General features: G+C 41.4%; 1 protein-coding gene across 1 annotated transcript in view; it reads left to right on the top strand.

The window, feature by feature from the left end:
* LOC122799352 (transmembrane protein 132B-like) overlaps positions 1 to 18,859 on the top strand; it is a 2,948,958-nt gene that overhangs the window by 1,635,516 nt on the left and 1,294,583 nt on the right. The gene's annotated exons all lie outside the window — the stretch shown is intronic.

Here is an 18,859-nt window from a genome sequence, read left to right as displayed (position 1 = left end):
AAAATACAGGATAATGACTAATCTTACCCAGAGGGGAATAGGACATTGAACTAAATGTAATTTAATCAGATTCTGAATTTGGTAATCTTGTTAAAATTATAGATGGCTTTTACATGAAGTTTGAGTTCTTTATACCAGCGATGAGTTTGTATTGGCACGGGCCAGCCCTGCTTTGTTGTGGGGGACATGAGCACCCATGTCAATGGGGGGATTCTGTACCCTTTCCATACCTGTGCATGTTCTTTTTCTTTCTCTTTCACACACACACACACACACACACACACACACACACACACACACACACACACCTATGAGGGCTTTCATACCTGGTTTAGGAATGTCAAATCCTTTGGCCATTTCTGTTGTGCAGACCTCCAATTACATTTGAACTATCAACTATCTGGAACCACTGTCTCTCTCTCTCAGCTGACGTAAGGCACTCCCTTCCTTGCCTAGTTCTTCAACACCCGAGCCACTAATCCAACTCCGGTCATCTATGTTGTGGGCAGAGCACTATTTCTCTGTGCCACAAAATCGGAGATACAATAGGTTTATGATTCTAGACAGTGTGACAGAATAAACATCTACAGGAGTATTGGTATGTAAATTTTTCCTTAACCAGAAAACATCAGATGTGATGGGTAAGATGATATAAGAACCAGAGGAACAAATTCCAAAATAAAGTTTAATGAGCTTTCATTCAAACCCAGCATAATGTGCATATTGCCTTTTTATGTGTGACAATGTAATGTTTATTCCTAGAGAGAAATATACATACCGAGTAAAGGAAATAGTGTTTTATTCATGTAGTTGTCCTTGAAGTTCCTGCATTTTGCAGATAAAGAAAAAATAAGTCATGTGGCTTCAGCAGTATGAATGCCACTTCTACTATTCTACTGGCTTTTAGCAGAGATGTACAAATTCAAAGATGCCATGAGAGCTGATGTTTTTAAACACACCTGAATTTGTCAAGCTGCACTCCATCGAAAGTAAAATAGGCAAGATTTCATCTTTCAGTCAAAGGAGATAATGGCCTTCTTAGAACATTAAAAAAGGCAAAAGTCTAGTTGCAGCCTATGTGCATGGTCAGCAAATATCTCTGCACTTATGCCCAGGTACACTGAACAAGGGGACTGGGCAGTCAAAAGTGACCAGCATTGGGATTGAATCTGAAAGGAAGAAATCCGATTGCAGAAGAAATGGAAGATGGATACTGAAATTGGCTACAATGCCTAATATTCCCAGAGATCCCCAAATTACATGGATGAAGTTACTCACCTTGTAACCAGGCCCCAACTTTCTTTGACTTTATCAACATGATTTTGACACAGAGGAAAGGTTGTGAAAAGGTATTTGCAAATGTAAGGTTTCACATCAAGATTATATACTGTGGTCAGTTGCATAAATCACAATGTCCATCTTTTTCAATGAACTTGCAGCTAATTGGCTATATGAACAGGCCAGTTATTTTACATTAAGAAGGTTCGTGGTCTGCACTCTTGTGGGAGGAGAGGCTGGACTCTGGCCTTCTGAGCTGGGAATTTCTGGTTAAAGGCTTATAGTGCCTGCATATTTGAACTGTTTCTTACTGAAACTGGTACACCTTGTTTGCTGTAACATAGATTAGATCCAGGCCTGCTGAATCTAGCTTTGTTGTATGCTTGTTGTTTGTTTGCTTGTTATTTCCCTGAAACGCTAATTCCACCTAAAACACAGCTTTTCAGCGCTTCTGTGGATCCCTAGTGATATCTGCATTGCTTACTGTACTTATTTCCTTGTTTCACTTGAAAGAATGTTACTGTTTGTTGTTTTTGCATTTAAGTTACCTGTAACACATTGCATTTAAGTTTCCTGTCACTTAATCACATAAGTCAGCACTAAAAAATTAAAAGCACTACACCCTCACAAACTCCCCTTGAGTACCTTGTTCCCCATTGGCCCTTTTTTCAATTATAAAGGAATTCCCAATACTTTTCTACCATGTCCAAAGGTCGGTTGTCAATCTCCTCTCCGGTCCAGCTGGTGAGTCTGGGAATCTTGAGGCAATGTTACAACTGCGTCATGTACAAAGACAACCCTCTCCTCCTCCCAACAAATTCCAACACATGTGAGAGATGCAACCATATAGCCAAACTGGAGGCTAAGCTCTCTCAACTCAGTACTGGCGTAACCAGTCAGGAGGAGAAGGAAACCACACGCACTACAATTCCAGTCTCACATAGACCTACCACGACAGCAAACCAAGCACATAAACACACAAAAACATACTCGGAGACTCTAAATAAAAATCTCCCTAAGCAGCAGAGACCTCCAAAGCAGACACCCAAGCAACCGCTAACTCAAAACAAAACACATGCAACACATAGCTCACAAAGCCAGTGTGCCGAACAGTCACAGCCCTTAAGGCTAAACAACACACCTGATACACTTGTAATAGGTGACTCTATCATCAGGCACACTGATGTCCCGTTCACCAGGCTGAACAAGGAGAAGGTCACGGTGAGCTGCCTGTCGGGCGCTAGGATCCGCCACATAACACAAGCACTCAGGTCCCTCCAAGGCAAGTACAAATATGACTCAGTCATTGTCCATGCTGGTGTGAATGACCTGAGACATACCTCCCTGGACTACATGAAAAGAGACATAGAGGAGCTCTCTGAGCATGTAGCCCAGACCGGTATGACCCTGACCTTGAGTAGCATCTTACCCTCACCAAGAATGATGCCACAATATGAAGACAAGATGATCAATTTCAACAATTGGCTTAAGTATTGGTGTCATTCAAAGGGGATCCAATGCCTGTCAGCCTGGGATGACATGCTCGACAAGCCACAATGCTTCGCTAGGGACGGCTTGCACCTGTCACCCCTGGGCTTTCAGATATTGGCAAAGGCTCTTGCTACCCCCATAGTGCCTTTTTTAGGCAAGGCTCAAAAGACAAACCCACCTCCGTAGGTATCACAAGGGATAAGAAACTAAGAGTAATGCTACTCAATGCCAGAAGTCTAAACTTCAAGATGCATGCACTCGAAACTCTCCTTAGCATGGAGAACATTGATATCTGTGCAGTAACAGACACCTGGTTCAAGGCTCCCGAGAGCACTCCAGCACTACCTGGTTATACCTCATACCATGCTTTTCAGCCCCAAAACTTGGACCGAACCACAAAAGGAGGGGGAGTATCAATATTTGTCAAAGATACCCACACCTCCAGGTTGGTGGCACAGCACGAAGCATCAGAGACTATCCATGTGCAACTAACAGTGGGTAAAACTGCCTTCCAGTTTATAGCCTGCTACAGACCACCCTCCCAAACCCAGGAACCCCACTCGGCCTTCCTGAGAACACTGGAAAATATTAAGGTCTCTCCAAACACCATTATATTGGGTGACTTCAACTACCCAAATATAGACTGGGAGCATTACTCTAGCTCTAACACCCTAGCCCAAAGGTTCCTAGAATTTATAAACTCAAATGCTATGGAACAACTTGTTACAACTCCCACAAGAGGGGAAAACATACTTGACCTGATCGTCACCAACATGGGGACTCTATGCTCCAGACCAGAAGTGTATCCCTCACTGGTAAGATCAGACCATAAACTAATCTCACTGGATATTCACATCCCGACCCCACCCCCTGCCCAGAAAACCACAGTGAAAAACTTCTCTAAAGCAAATTTCACACTCCTCAAAACCGAGGTGGAATCCTTCAAAGCCCCTGGGCCTGTGGAAAATACAGCCCAGACCGCAGAATCCTTTATAAACGCATTCTATGAGCACCTTCAGGAATGCATGGATCATGCAATCCCAAATAAAACCAAGACCAATCCTCCAAAGGCAGACTTCCTGTCTGGTGGACCCCAGCCATAAACAAACTATACAATAGAAGGAGAAAGCTACTACATGATAGAGCAAAATCCCAAAAAGGGAAGGCATCTCTGATCAGTATTAGCAAAAAACTACGGGCACTCATAAAATTGTCTAAGGCCAGCTTTGAGAGAAAAATTGCACAGGACACTAAGGATAATCACAAGGCTTTCTTTAGTTATGTTAGGAACCTGGGTGGGAATTCCCAGATATGCTCAGAATTAGTCCAAAATGACAAAAAATACACCGAACCCACAGACATTGCCAACATCCTAGCTGACAGGTTCAGCGCAAACCCCCCCCCTCCCAGCCAAAAGGGCAAATATCTGTCCCAGCAGAGTGCTGCCCCCCTGACATCTCAGATGCTCAGGTAAGAGCTGCCCTCTCCAAAGCAAAAAACACAGCATCAATGGGACCAGACGGTGTCCCGGGCTGCATCCTATATGAACTCCAAGAAGAGCTAAACCCAAACATAAAACTACTGTTCAATCTCAGCCTTACTACAGGATATGTACCCAAAGAGTGGCATACAGCAACAGTGGTCCCTCTCCACAAAGATGGTGCCTCAACGGATCCGGGAAACTATCGCCCCATAAGCCTGACTAGCTTGGTCTGCAAAGCTATGGAAAGGATCATCATGGACCTCATAAATAAAGATATTGGGGACCTACAGACACTGGATCCTACCCAGTTCGGCTTTGTTAAGGGCAGATCCTGCCTCATAAACCTTGTCAATTTCTTTGAAACAGTCACCAAGGCCATTGAAGAGGGGAAGGTGGTCCACACAGCCTACCTGGACTTCGCAAAAGCCTTCGATACAATACCCCACTCGGGCATTATAGATACGCTCACCAGCTTAAATATAAACCCCTATGTCACTAGATGGGTTGCAAACTGGCTCAAGGACAGAACCCACATGGTTAGAATTGCTGGAGCCATGTCAGACTCCAAACCAGTTACAAGTGGCGTCCCACAAGGCTCAGTCCTGGGACCTCTCTTGCTCAGTATATATTTCTCGGAGGTACAGGTTAACACGGAAGGACTGTGGTTGACCAAGTTCGCAGATGACTGCAAACTGGGCGCTATAATCGACTCTCCAGCCGACACAAGCATCCTCCAAAAGGGCCTCATAGAAACAGACAACTGGTGCCAGAGCCATGGCCTCAAGCTAAACGCCAAAAAGTGTATAGTCATCCCCTTTGGGAAAAACAAAGTGCCCACAAATTACCACATAGGTGGTAATCCATTAAGTACAGAAGAAGTAATTAGGGACCTGGGGACCCAAGTTGATAGCAATCTCTCATTTGACAACCACGTGGCCAAAGTGGTTAGAAAAACATTTTATATAGCCCACCTAATCATGAAGGGATTCACATCTAGATCAGGGGAGGTCATTGTGCTTCTTTACTTATCCCTCATCAGGCCCATAATTGAGTACAATGCCCCTTTTGGGATGTACCTTACCAGACACCTGCAACAACTGGAAAGACCCCAAAAGTACCTCAGCAAGAGGATCAAAGGGCTCAAACAGATGCCATATGCTGCCAGATTAAAGAAACTCCAGCTCTACTCAGTGGCATACCACCTGCTCAGAGGCGATCTGTGCCTGACGTATAAAGCCATGTCTAACCCGGAATTAATGGACATGCTGCACCTCAGAAAATCCAAATCCCATCGAGCTACACGCTCGAGAGACTTGAACCTCAGCACAGAAATAAATAGGACATGCTGGAGGGACAGATTCATAACCCAGAGGCTCCCTTCACTCTGGAATAAAATCCCAATCCAGGTTAGGCAGAGTCCCTCATTGACTCTCTTCAAGAGGAATCTTGATGAGTGGATGGGAGATCGTAGGTTTACCCTGGGTATCACTTCTGTGTCACTGTTAGACAGAGGCACAGTATACTAACCACGAAAAAGGGCATAGCAAAATTAATTTAAAATGGGTGGCGAAAACCAAACACACTCTGGCTAGGCTTATAAATGCCCTAGGGAGATAGCCTAGTATGAACCTATGAACCTATGAACAGGCTCAAGTTATCCTCCTTGTCAGAACCCATAGGTGATCATGATCCGCTTATTCAGCTGGAATCTCTAGTGGAATGTGTTATCGTCTTGACTTATCCAATTGGCGGGCTTCCATAAGCAGTATTAGTATTGGAAATAGTTGCAAATGCTGCTTAAAACAGACACATATTACTTATTTATTATATTTATTTACCTGGATAGTCTGACTGGGCAGAAAACGACCCCTTTCCAGCAGAGGCCCAGGGAGAAAAGCTCCAGAAAAATTCCATCATTACATGAAGAGCTTAGTAAACTGGGGTATGCAAGTAAACAACAAATAATCAAAATTTAAAAAGAGTATAATTAATTAATAGCAGCTTCATATAATGAGCTATGAAAGTTTTTCTGGGGAGAAAAACTCCAGAAAATATATTACATAAATAACGTATTAAACAGCGTTATATAAGTAACCAGCTAAGGTGTACAAGTAATTGACAGATATACAACATTTAAATAGAGCATCATTAATTATTAGCAACGGCATCAAAGAGCTATGGAGCATATTTAAAAATGAACTTTGTAGAAATAGCAAAAAGGAAAAAAATGGAGGATTAGTATTAAAAGGTGAGAACGAACGCTGTAGGATAGATGGAAGAAGACAGAGAGGCAGAGGACAAGGAGATTTTGGACCTTTTGGACTAATAACTAAGTGTTGGGGAGACTAGGAGATAGTAAGCGGCTAGAAATGCATCATCCAGGAACTGTGCATGTACAGAGCCAGGAATCTTTTAGGTATTCTCTTGTTTGTGCCTTAAAAAGAATTGGTGTTTACTGTGTTCCTTGGAGTGAGAGGAAAGGAGTGCCACATTTTTTCCAGGAAGAGGAAGCACAAAGAGTCGGTAGGTTTTGTAGCAGTTACAGTTAATATCATTTTGTCAGTGGATTTCAACTGTCTACTTGGGTTACAGAGTTGGAGAATATTTTTCAAACTAGGGCATATTTCTCGATAATAGAGGAGTTTATAGTAAGTGACTAACTAGAAATGTGTAAGGTAACACCTAATCTCTAACCGCTGATGTTTTTTTAGGGCCAGACAGTGATCTGTCCTGTAATGATTGGTGGCAGATTTTGGCACTTATTATAACACTGTTTCAAGTAGGAACTGAGAAGATCGTAGGTTATTTAAGATGGGATTAATGTAAAGTTGTGTGGGGATGGGAATGGATTGACTGATGCTAATACTGACATCATCTGTGAGGTATTGGTTGACTCTGTAGAATGCATCTAGCTTTTGGTGGGCATTTTTTTACTGCTTATTTTATATGATGAATAAATTTTAAGCTTTTGTCAATTGTGACTCCTGGAAGCTTAGACTGACTTACTAGTTCTATGTTGGTGGTGTTAGAAGTGATTTTTAAATAATGTTTGTAGTCATTTGAATGTTTAGGGGTAAATAGGATCAGTTGTGTTTGTTTAGGGTTAAGGAGCAGCTGTGTATCAGACAACCAGGCATCTGTGGTGGAGAAAGACTCTTGGGTGAGTTGTTTTAATTTATCTCTGCTTTCAGCAGAACAGGTGACCATTGTATCATCTGTGCACTGTATTATAGTGGCTTGTTTAGTATTATAGTGTATTGTTTAGTATTATAGTGGCTTGTTTAGTATTATAGTGTATTGTTTAGTATTATAGTGGCTTGTTTAGTATTATAGTGTATTGTTTAGTATTATAGTGTATTGTTTAGTATTATAGTATATTGTTTAGCAGCTAGGTGGAGATCAGTAGTGAATGTATTGAACAACAGGGGGCCTAAGATGGATCCGTGAGGGGGACGCTGAAAGTAATGGGGGAAGAAGATGTAATTTTGCCATTTTACTGCCTGTTTGCGAGGTAGCTGGAAAATCAGGATAGTGACATTTCATGTATTTCTAGGCAAGCTATTTTTTTAAGCACTTTCTGGTAGGATATCATGTCAAAACCTTTGGATAAATCTAGGAAAGTGTTGAGACTAAGTTGTCAGAGTTTTCATATTGGTTAACAGATGTTATAAAATTAAGGAGAGCTATACATGTGCTATGAAAGCATGGAAACCTTGCTGTTTAGGGGAATGGAGGCAGTTGTTAGTGAGAAAGCTGAGGTACAGAGACTAGATATACTTCTGCAGAAACAATGACAGTGGAGACAGTATGGGTATAGCCCTAAAGTTTGAGAGCTCATTTGAGTTACCACTTCTATTGCAAGGAGGAATGTAGCACCTTTTACCTAAGGGTGGGACATACCCTTCAGTGATGGAGCATTGTTGATTAGGATAGAGACAGGAAAAAGCAATGGCATGAGCAGCAATTTTAAGTACTCAGATGTTATGTCATCAGGGGCAAGGGTGGTAAGTTTTAAGCTAAGTAAGAGTTTTTTTGATTTTAGAAATTGGGACTACAGAATCTACAAAAATGTCATCAATTAATAATCTCTGCAAGCAGAAGAAAATGTACACAGTTTCCCTGAAATAGCTATTCAGTAATTTTTTTTTGTTTTCATTTGTTTACTGAGAGTATCTAATCAAAGCTGCCTTTTGCAAGTAACTACTGGCAACAAATCTGGCACAAGCAGAGCAAGCTGCTAAATACTAACCAGCCAATCACAGCTGTTTGCTGCTTATGTTGACAACATGTTCTTTAGTGGAAAAGCAGCCTAGATAGAACCCTAATTTGCTTGGAGTCAGAGAAGAAGTATTTGATCAAGTGACAATACCCAAAGGCCTCTCAAAAGCAGAAGCACTTTTTCAAGTATCTTGTTTTATCTTGGCTGCACATCAAATTTAGATACACAAGTATAGACTACTACATGAAAGATCACTAAATTAGGAGTAGCACTATTGTTTTACAATGTGAGGATATTATTGTCTGCTGCAAAAAAAAACTATGGATTAAATTTGCTGATCTAGGATTCCCATAACTCTAGATTATTTTTTGCACTTTATGCTTCTATTTACTATCCAAACTCCATTTTAGGTTCATTCTGAAATAAACACGAGATGTCTAGACTTCAATACTGTTTCCTTAAAGTTTGCTGTCACTCTTACAACCACATTAAAGTCTGTTACCCAAGGCAACCACTTGCATGTCAACAGTTATCAGGATCTACATTTGTTGCTGCTTCCTGTCTTTGTGAAAGAAAGAAAGTTCACAAAGTAGGCAAACTTGGGTCAATGAGAAGACAGGATTAGAGGCTGAGGTAATATTTAGCCGTAGAGCCTGGTGGTTCTTTCTCTGGCATACATTCTTTTTCCCCCCAGGCAAAGCTCAAGAATTTTGAAAAGGAGGATGACCATAACATATTGGTGGCCATTAATTCCAGTCAAAACACTGTTGGCCTAACCAACCCCGTGAATGTTATGAATGGGACATTTCTCCTGAGGAACAATAGCTACCAAAAGGCATATAAACTACATGCAATTTATATAGTTACAGGCAAAAGAAGATTGTAAGCTGTAATAGTGATAAAGTGTCAGGTGTCGTATATTCCTTAAAACAGTACCACAAACATCCTCCTTGACTTCCATGAAGGTATTGTACAGTTTATTCCTCTATAGTATATTTGATGTTATTATGAGATATATGGATGTCTTGTTTTCTTTTCAGCTCTTGTATACATTTATGTAATTTTTCCTGTCTTGCTAGACATTCCTTTTCTACAGCTGCATAGCATTCCTCCCTGGGTTGGAGCCTACAACTGATAAACCACTGGGTGCTCTTTTTCCTCTGAAGAAATCTGGTTAAGTACAGCCCTCACCCCATGGTTTGAAGCATCCACCTGCACAACAAATCATTTGCTGTAATCTGGACTGGCTAACACAGGGGGTCCTCCCAAAGCTTATTTAAGCTTCTGGAATGCCTGCTCATTTGCTGTGGTCCACACTACCTTATCTGGCCTGTTCTTCCTTGTCAGGTCTGTGAGGGGAGCAGCTATGGTACTATAACTGGGGATGAACCTTCTGTAGTACCTTGCTGTCCCTAAGAATGCCCTCACCTGCTTTTTAGTAACAGGTGCAGGCCATGCTTGAATGGCATCTACTTTGGCAGGTTCTGTCCTGATGTTACCACTCACCACTCTATGTCCCAGGTAGGAGACCTCTGCCATACCCACCTGACATTTGCTGGGCTTAATGGTCAACTCTGCCCTCTGTAGTCTGCCTAGCATTTCTCTGACATGTTGAATGTGCACTTGTCAGGAATGGCTGTAGATGGCAATATCATCTAGGTAAGTAAGGGAAACCAATCCTGCTCCTGCTAGGATATGATCTACTAGTCTCTGGAAAGTTGCTGGGGCATTTTTCATCCCAAAGGGCATCTTTGTGAACTCATACAAGCCAAAAGGAGTCACAAAGGCTGACTTCTCTTTAGCACTGGGAGTCAAGGGCACTTACCAGTAACCCTTGATAAGATAAATGATTGTAAGATACTTAGCCCCAACCAGCTGCTGTAGGGCCTTGTCTGTCTTAGGCATGGGGTAAGCATCAGACTTTGTGTGACTATTTAATTTCTTGTAGTCCACACAAAACCTGGTACTGCCATCCTTCTTTGGCACTAGCACCACTGGGGAGACCCAGGGACTGTTGGACTCTTGAATTACCCTTGTTCCAACATCTCCTGTATCTCATCCCTCAGAGTCTGTTTGACTCTCTCAGGCACCATAGGCCTTTGGGGTTGTGTATCCACCTGGTGCTGCACCAGGTGAGTGCATCCTGGTTTCCCAGTGAACTTGTCCCCAAACATCTGTAATACTGCTCAGATTTCTCAAACTTGGGTAGGAGATAGCTGCTGGGACATTGCTACCCCTTCCACTGAGGTGTCAGTCTGAGCCTCGCTGAGAAGATCAGTTACCAGATCTCCCTCAGACTCTTGCAATCCACTGCAAATGCTCAGCACAAGGTCCTCCCTATCATGGTAAGGTTTCATCATGTTAACATGGTACAAGTTGTGCCCCTGCCTCCTGCCTAGAAGTTCCTCCAAGCAGTTAACATCACTTACCTTTCATACCACCTTGTAGGGTCCCTGCCAAGCTGCTTGAAGCTTGTTGTGTCTGACAGGAATGAGAACCATTACCTGCTGCCCCACAGCATACTCTCTAGCTCAAGCATTCCTGTCATACCACACCTTTTTCTGCCTAGGCCAAGCCTGTGCACTCCCTGAGCCTTGTCCTGAGGTTTAGGACATATGCCACAACAGACTGCTTGTGAGGTTCACACTCACCTTCCCACTCATCATGAATTAAATCTAGAGATCCACTCGCCCTATGCCCATACAACAACTCAAAGGGTGGAAATCCTGTAGATTCCTGGGGAACCTCTCTGTAAGCAAACAGATGGGGCAAATATTTGTCCCACTCCCTCTTAAACTGGTCTGCAAATGCCCATAGTATGGACTTGATTGTAGAGTTTAACCTCTCAGCAAGACCATTAGTCTGGAGATGACAGGGGGCGGTCATCAGGGGCTTCACCCCACAGGACTTCCACAAACAAGCCAGTAGGTCTTATATGAAATTGGCACCTCCTTCAGTCAGTAGTTCTTTTGGGAAAACTACCCTGCTGAAAATCTCTAACAAAGCACTTGCCACCTTTTCTGCCTCAATGGAGGACAGGGCCACAGCCGCATTAACATAATCCACTACCACTAGGATATACTTTTTCCCTGTGGAACTTGGGGTACTCATAGGCCCCACAGTATCCATAGCTACAGGCAAAGGCATCAAAGGAGCTCTTACCTTGTCTCCTGCATTGCCTAACTTTGGCACTGCACATAAGTCCTGCAGTACCCTGTTAAATCACTGGAAATTCCTGGCCAATAGAAGTTCTGCATAATATGTCTGTTTGTATGTTTTATGCCCATATGACCTGCAAAGAGAATATCATGGGCTATGGCTAGAAGTGCCAGATTATAGGCTCTAGGCACTACCAACTGCTGTACCCTCTCAAGTTCTAGCTCTCCCTCAGGGGTCCACTCTCTATACAATAACCCTTTGTCCCAATATACAATTCCCCCTTCCCATGAGAATCAGGTGCCTCACTAGCTACCTGCCTCAGGCCTTGCAATGTAGGGTCTGAGAGCTGAGCCTGTCTCAGCTCTCTTTGTAACCCTTCCCAGCTCCCTTCCACAGGAAGTCTGGTATCCTCTGACAGTGGTGCCTGACTGTCAGCCTGGTTACTACTACTTACCTCTACCTTTGCAGTCCTTCTTTCCAAGGGACATCATTACCCACAAGCAGCTGTGGTTCACCTTCAGTTTCAGTGCTACAGAGTAGCTCCCTCCCTGAAGTAACCACCTCACCATTCCTGGCTGCAAGTATGCAGTCTGTCTGAGTCTTTCCCAGGCTACCAGACCAACATGCTTGTCTCCTAGCCTGACTGTGTGTAATTGCATAAGCACATAGTACTGCCTCATCCAAAACCTTCCCTATCAGGACATCTGCAGGATGGTAGTTCGGTACCCTTGTTGTCTCAAGACAACCTACTATTGGAATTTTGTCTTTCCCAGTTAACTGGCTCTCTCACCTTTTGTTCCCCACCTTGCCTCCATGGACATATGCCACATAGCCCCACTGGTTGCATTCAAAACATTTAACCCTAGGTCCTGGACATGTACCTGGATTAGTGGCTTTACCTGCTACTGGCAGATTCTATTGCGGCAGTCTGTGCTGCCCACCATGGGTTCCTTTAGACCCATGAGCAGTACTGGGGGTCCCTTTCCTGTGCAGGGATGCCCTGCTTGCTAGGTATAAGTCTCCCTTCTTCCCCAACTCATCTAAAGTAGCACATTGTTTATCAGCTAACCAGATCCTCATGTCCTCAGGCAAAGTGTTAAGGGCATGTTCCCTCACCAAAGGATCTGCCCGCCCTTCAAAAGTGGTGACCTGACATACACTCACCCACCTATGAAAATAAGTGCTCAATTCAGCAACATATTCACACATACTTTCATCTGCCTTGCGTCTGTGCTCACAAAACTTTTTCCTATACATTTCAGGTGTTAGCTTAAAACATTCTAACAAGTGATTTTTAACAGCAGTATAATTAAAACATTCACAATCAGCAAGGTTAGAAAACACAGTTACAGCTTTACCATGTAGTAAGGGGGTCAGGAACCGTACCCAGAGCCTTTGGTCAACATCATACTGTTTACATACCCTCTCATACATATGAAGCTATCAAAATTATCCCCCTCTTTAAACTGCGGAGAAAATTTACTGACCTTATGTGCTTCTGGAGTCCAGTTACTCCCTTCCCCATTAACTCCATGACTCTGGCGAATAGTCAGCATCTCCTTCTCATGCTGCCTCTGCCTCTCCTTTTTTTCAGCTTCCAGGCATAGCAGTTTCTCACTCTACTCAGCCTGCAGACGTCCCAGTCTCTCAGCTGCTTCTATTTCCAAATGTCTGGCCTACAACTCAAGGCTCTTCAGCTACAGATGGATTTTTAAATCCTGTGCAGAAAGGTTGAGCTGTCCATTATCTGAGGGTGGTACATCACCACTGCCAGTCTGATCATTCTCCTGGTTGCTGTTTTCTGATGCAGCTGTGAACAAGGCTACAATCAGGTCTGCCTTAGTCAGGTTTTCATGCACCAGTCCCCTAGCCTGGCACATCTCAGCCAGCTGGCTCCTTGTCAGCTTTCCTTACTCCTCTGCTGACATGCTGCCTGCTTTCCTTGACTAACTAAGCTAACAAAAGAAATAAAACAATTGTGATCTGAACTCTGAGTATTCACTGTGTGGCTGATTTAGAGTACAAAAACACCTTCAGTGATCACTGTACACAAGTTACAGGAATTCACTCTACCCACACCACTACAAGCCAATATGTATTTGCCAACGAACTAATATGTGGTGTGGATATCCCACCAATGCTAAACAATTAATATGTGATACCGTGCCCTGACCCAGCAATCAAGGAGCCTCAGTCCTCATCACTAACACCAGTGAGGGGCGTCCATATAAGGAAAGGATAATAAATACACACACAGTAAAGTACAATTTCCCTTAAGAGCACACAGAGATCACAGTCAGTCTGGGACTGGTTGCTCCCTTTCTCTGCAGGTCCCCAATAAGACTCCACACTGGCACAGCTATAGGGTCCAGATCTCAGCCTAGTGGGCAAGCTAAAACGTCCAGCACCCTCTCTGTCCAACCCGTGCTTCATGTCCCTGCCCAAGTAGCTGACACACACACACACACACACACACACACACACACACACACACACACACACACACACACACACACACACTTTGAGATAAGAGTTATATACAACCACACAGACACTCCTGGGAATGCTGGCACAGGTTCTCCAGCTGTGCCCCTTTTCTGCCCAGTCTAAAAGGTAGTACCAGCTGCCACCACCCACTAATATCAGCTACTCAAAGGCCATCCTGAAAGGGTGGCCAATTATTACTGTACAATATTATCCAAATCATAAGTGTGACTGATCAGTCTAGGCTTATTAGAGTGAATTGGTACAGTATCACTATATACATGCAATGTACTCTAGAGCTTAAATTAACTCTACATAAAAGAGCCACAGTTGAAAGGTTTAAAAATATTTAATAAATAATAAAAACACAAGACAATGCTTCTGACTACACAGTGCTAGTCAAGAGTTCAGAGATCACAGAGAAATACTTAAAATAATACCGTAGAACTGTTCTGACATCACAGAAAAACAAATTAGTCTAATCTTCCTATTTCCTAGCTGTATCTAAAAGAAAACACAGTTCTAAATAAGTTACTTCTAGAACAGGCAGAGTGGTGAGTTGAATGTTCTCAAGACAAATGCTCTCAGCTGCCTGATTTGCTCTCTTTAAATTGATAATACAGAGCTGCTTCACTGACATTATTCTTCACACTTCTCTGGTGTTCCCAGCTAACAGAAACTACATTTGCATTCTTTACACCTGGTCAGAAACCAGAACAATAAAGGCCATTTATACATGCAAATTCTTAACTCTGGTCTTAAAACAATAGGCAGGATGCCTCCCTCTAGACATCGGCTCTGAATTTTGACATCCAAGACAGTCATAAAATGCTTGATTTAGCTTTCTTACAGAAGAGTGCACTGTTACATTTTTGCAGTTCAATATCCAATGCAGTCTTTTCACATTTAAGAGAATAAGCCTGTGGCTTACATTAATATTTACAAATAACAGAATTATCTACGCAGTTCTATCTGGCTAGGCTGGCAGCCTTCACCTAACTTCATAACTTCACTTCATTGTTTCACTCATGACTAGCTATATAATTGTGTTTCATGTAGCTGGATATCCAGTGAAGCTGAGGAATAAAATTTGCTATGATCACTGAGTAACCTGTAACATCTCATGGCAAACTTATGCTATATATCCTTTTATAGTGTCCTGTATTTGGAGATTTCTGAAGGTTGTATCCTGAGACTATTTCTAATAACAGACTTAGCGGCTAAAGTGAGGAGTTTTGCTGCTTGGGTCTGGATAATAGTGATATCTGTAGTTCTATATTGTTTGAGCCACTACCAATATTAAACATGTAATACTGTGTTCTCAGATGGTCAGATGCAGCATTTGGTTACCCTGTGAACCCAATATTACATGTATAATAATAATAGTTTTTCACATTGGATAAGTATGCTTGATGGTGCAGGTACCAGTGATTGCTTTCTGCACTTACTGCTGTCATCTGTTATTTACTGATCACCTGCAGTCATTTAATCTTTCATACTGAAAATAATACCCATTTACAATGGCTGCCAGCTGTTTGTTAGATTTGTATTCCAGACTGACAAAATTAAACATTTTCTGTGAGTCAGTTGATTTATTGGGGAGGTCAAGATAAAAGATAAAAAGTCACAGAAGCAAAGCATTTACTTTCAACCATTTACAGTGTGTAGCATGTTCCTTTCAATATATTCTGGTACAAACAGTTCAAGGCCTGTATTTATTTTCTGAAAATATACTCCTGGATTTTCCTGATTTTAGTACAACATGCACACCCCACAGCTGGTACAATAAGAACAGCAGTAACTTAATCTGTCTTCAAATGTTCTTCAGCAAAACTTAGAAACTTGAGATCAGGATATATTTTGACTGAATCCTTTTCATTTCCTAGGGTAGCTCTGAGTCTCTGTTTCTTACCCCATTGTATTTCCCGTTAAAGAGTTCTGCTTGCATAAATGTTTTAACCATTCCCTTCATTTACTTTTATAGGTTGCTCAATTTAAAATAAGTATTTGTCGTTATTTGTCACATTTAGCCTCATAGTAAAGACCTGCAGGGAACCATGTATATCATTTGCAGTCTCCAGAAAGCATGGAGAAATAACTTGGCTTCACAATCATACTTGAGTTATATTACTATGCAGGTGTGCTGGAGGAAACAGCAACTATGTGACTAAAAAACTGTTTTTTTGTCATACATCTGCCATAAATGAAGATGCCCAAAAAGAGTTTTGAATCATAGCAATTTATTAACCAGTTAAACGTACTTGTCAGTCCTGAAACTTTTTAATTCACAATCCATGCCAGAATGTCAAGGGAAGATAAAAAAACATTAACAGTTTACAGTAGCTCAAAACCCACCCCTTACAGAAAACACTTGTCGAAGAAGTGACACTCTACTAAAACTATATTTGATTATAGACTGGGATTGTTACTCTGCATATCTTCATAAGTGAGATAGACCATTAAATTCTGATTTTTTTTTGTATATTTTTTGAACTGATGAATACAGGGATATGTTGCATATCTAATTCTGCATAGCGTAGATTACCTTAGGTCTACTATGAATTGTCACATTTTGTTTAAACATAATGAGATTAATGAAGCCTAAACCATCAAAAACCTTGGGAATTCATTCTCCCAAGGTTGCAAAACCTCATGGGTGATAACCATTATCACATGTCAAACTAATCTAAATAAAGTGATCACAAACATAAACCAATACATTGCATTTCTGATCCGTAACAAACAATGAAGAAATTTACTTGAGTGACTCCCAGTACTTAAACTCCAGGGTCACACAACTGCAAAGAAAGGAACATTCAGCTATCACATAATTCAACCAACTTTACCATTGATAATTTTTCACTGAATTTCGATTAGACAAATGGTTAATGCGTTTTTTGATCAAGCCTATAACTGCACCATATGCGTATATAGATATAGGTAGGTAGATATTCACATACTCGTGAGTGCATGTAGAAACATGGAGTAACTCTGCCACTGCACAAATTTGAATTAGAGGGACAAACTGTGGAAAACATAGTTATCAGACAGTCATCAGACTGTTCTCTTAGTCTGATGACAATGGCATGACTACTTTTCCATGTTCTGGTTATTGAATCATAGGTTCATAAGTACTTGCTAGGCTATTGTGACAATCTAAAGAAGCATAGCTTTGCATTCCTATGGTAGTTTTTAGCCTTATTTTTTATTATTTTGCATACAAATTACCCAGTGATGGGCAGAACAGGGAAGTGCTGGGAAGTTTACTACTTGTCCCTATCAATGAATTTGCTATGGAGTATAAGAATGCCCCTTAGAAGAAATATTTTCAGTCATACATACCTCTAACATGCTCTATCTATGTCACAAAAGAGATTGTACTTGTGTAATAGGACTGGCAGTTTCCTGTTAATTTTAACAATATATATATTTTTTTTGCATCTTGAAAGAAAATCTGTTTTTGCATACAAGTTTTTTTTTTTCTTTTATTATTGAATTACCTGTTTATATTATCATTCTACCCTGGGAGTCGTTTTTAAATGTGGCATGGTATTTACTTCTGGGGGAGACAGATGCATATATTCAGCTTTTTACAGTTGCACAGAATTTGGCAGTAAAGGAATTCGGCATAAGCTAAGGAGTAATCAGGAAGGATGGGTCTTTTGAATTTAGCCAGGACATCGCTCAGATAGATACCTAGGCATAATGTCTGAATACCATAGTGTTAGCAGATGCTCCGGTTTCAGTCTTATAGTGAATGTCACTAACTTGTGGCCTGTTTTGATCAGGGAGGAAGTTAAAATTGATACTATCAGGTGACAAACACTAGGGCTCTTTGATGCCACACATCTGCAAACTATGCATTGCACCCTGATCATTGAGATTATCACAGAGGCTGCAAGTCCGCCTAAATTAGCTTCAGTAATTTGCTAGTTCATTAATGTCAGTCTTCTAAGATCCAGTGTGTGTCTGCTTCTGAAGAAATGGTCAACTGAATTTCCTGCTTTGCCAAAGATGGCCAACAGCTTTTACGTTAAAACTTTACTTTCCCCATAATGCCTTTTCCAGGTAGGGTTCACCTGATACACATCCTAACTTTACAGCTTCCAGTCTTGGTAATATCAAGGTGGCACTGCTGAATGCAAGAAGCCTAAAGAGGAAAATTTCTGAATTTGAGGCCATTTTTAACCTTGATGACATAAATGTTTGTGTAATCATAGAACCACAGTTCCTTTCTAGTGATAGCCCTCCCTTCATTCCTGGGTAAAATACCTATCATGCATTAAGAGCAACCAGTAACTGTGGTGGGACTACTTGTATTTATTCATAACCCTATTCTCTAGCCTGTTGTTACATGATGCAACTCTGTAACTGTCTGAAGTAGTTTACATTCAATAAAATTAATTATCGTAGTATAGCCAATTGTAGATTCCCATCTATGACCCATTTAAGAGCATGCAGAATACATTAACAAGTTAGAAAAAGCTGACAATCAAACAAAATCCCTTTCTTATGGATGACTTAATCTTTCCATGCATATAATATCCAGCATTTACTACCACAAAAAAAATGCTCAGACATTTCTGGACTTTGTAAATGCTTTAATACCAACATAAATATTCCCTAATATTTTTGTGCGTTGTAAATGCCCGCGTGCTTAACTAAATTGTGCTACCTAATCACTAGGGGTGTTAATCTTCTGGATCCTCAGGAACATTTTTCTCTGTTGCATCAGCCCATTTCAT

Source organism: Protopterus annectens, chromosome 4.part0 (assembly GCF_019279795.1).
Source record: "Protopterus annectens isolate FY-2018-M chromosome 4.part0, PAN1.0, whole genome shotgun sequence".
Classification (NCBI taxonomy): Eukaryota; Metazoa; Chordata; order Ceratodontiformes; family Protopteridae; genus Protopterus; species Protopterus annectens.
The sequence above is the reverse complement of the archived record's forward strand: the minus strand, read 5'-3'. Positions and strand labels throughout refer to the sequence as shown.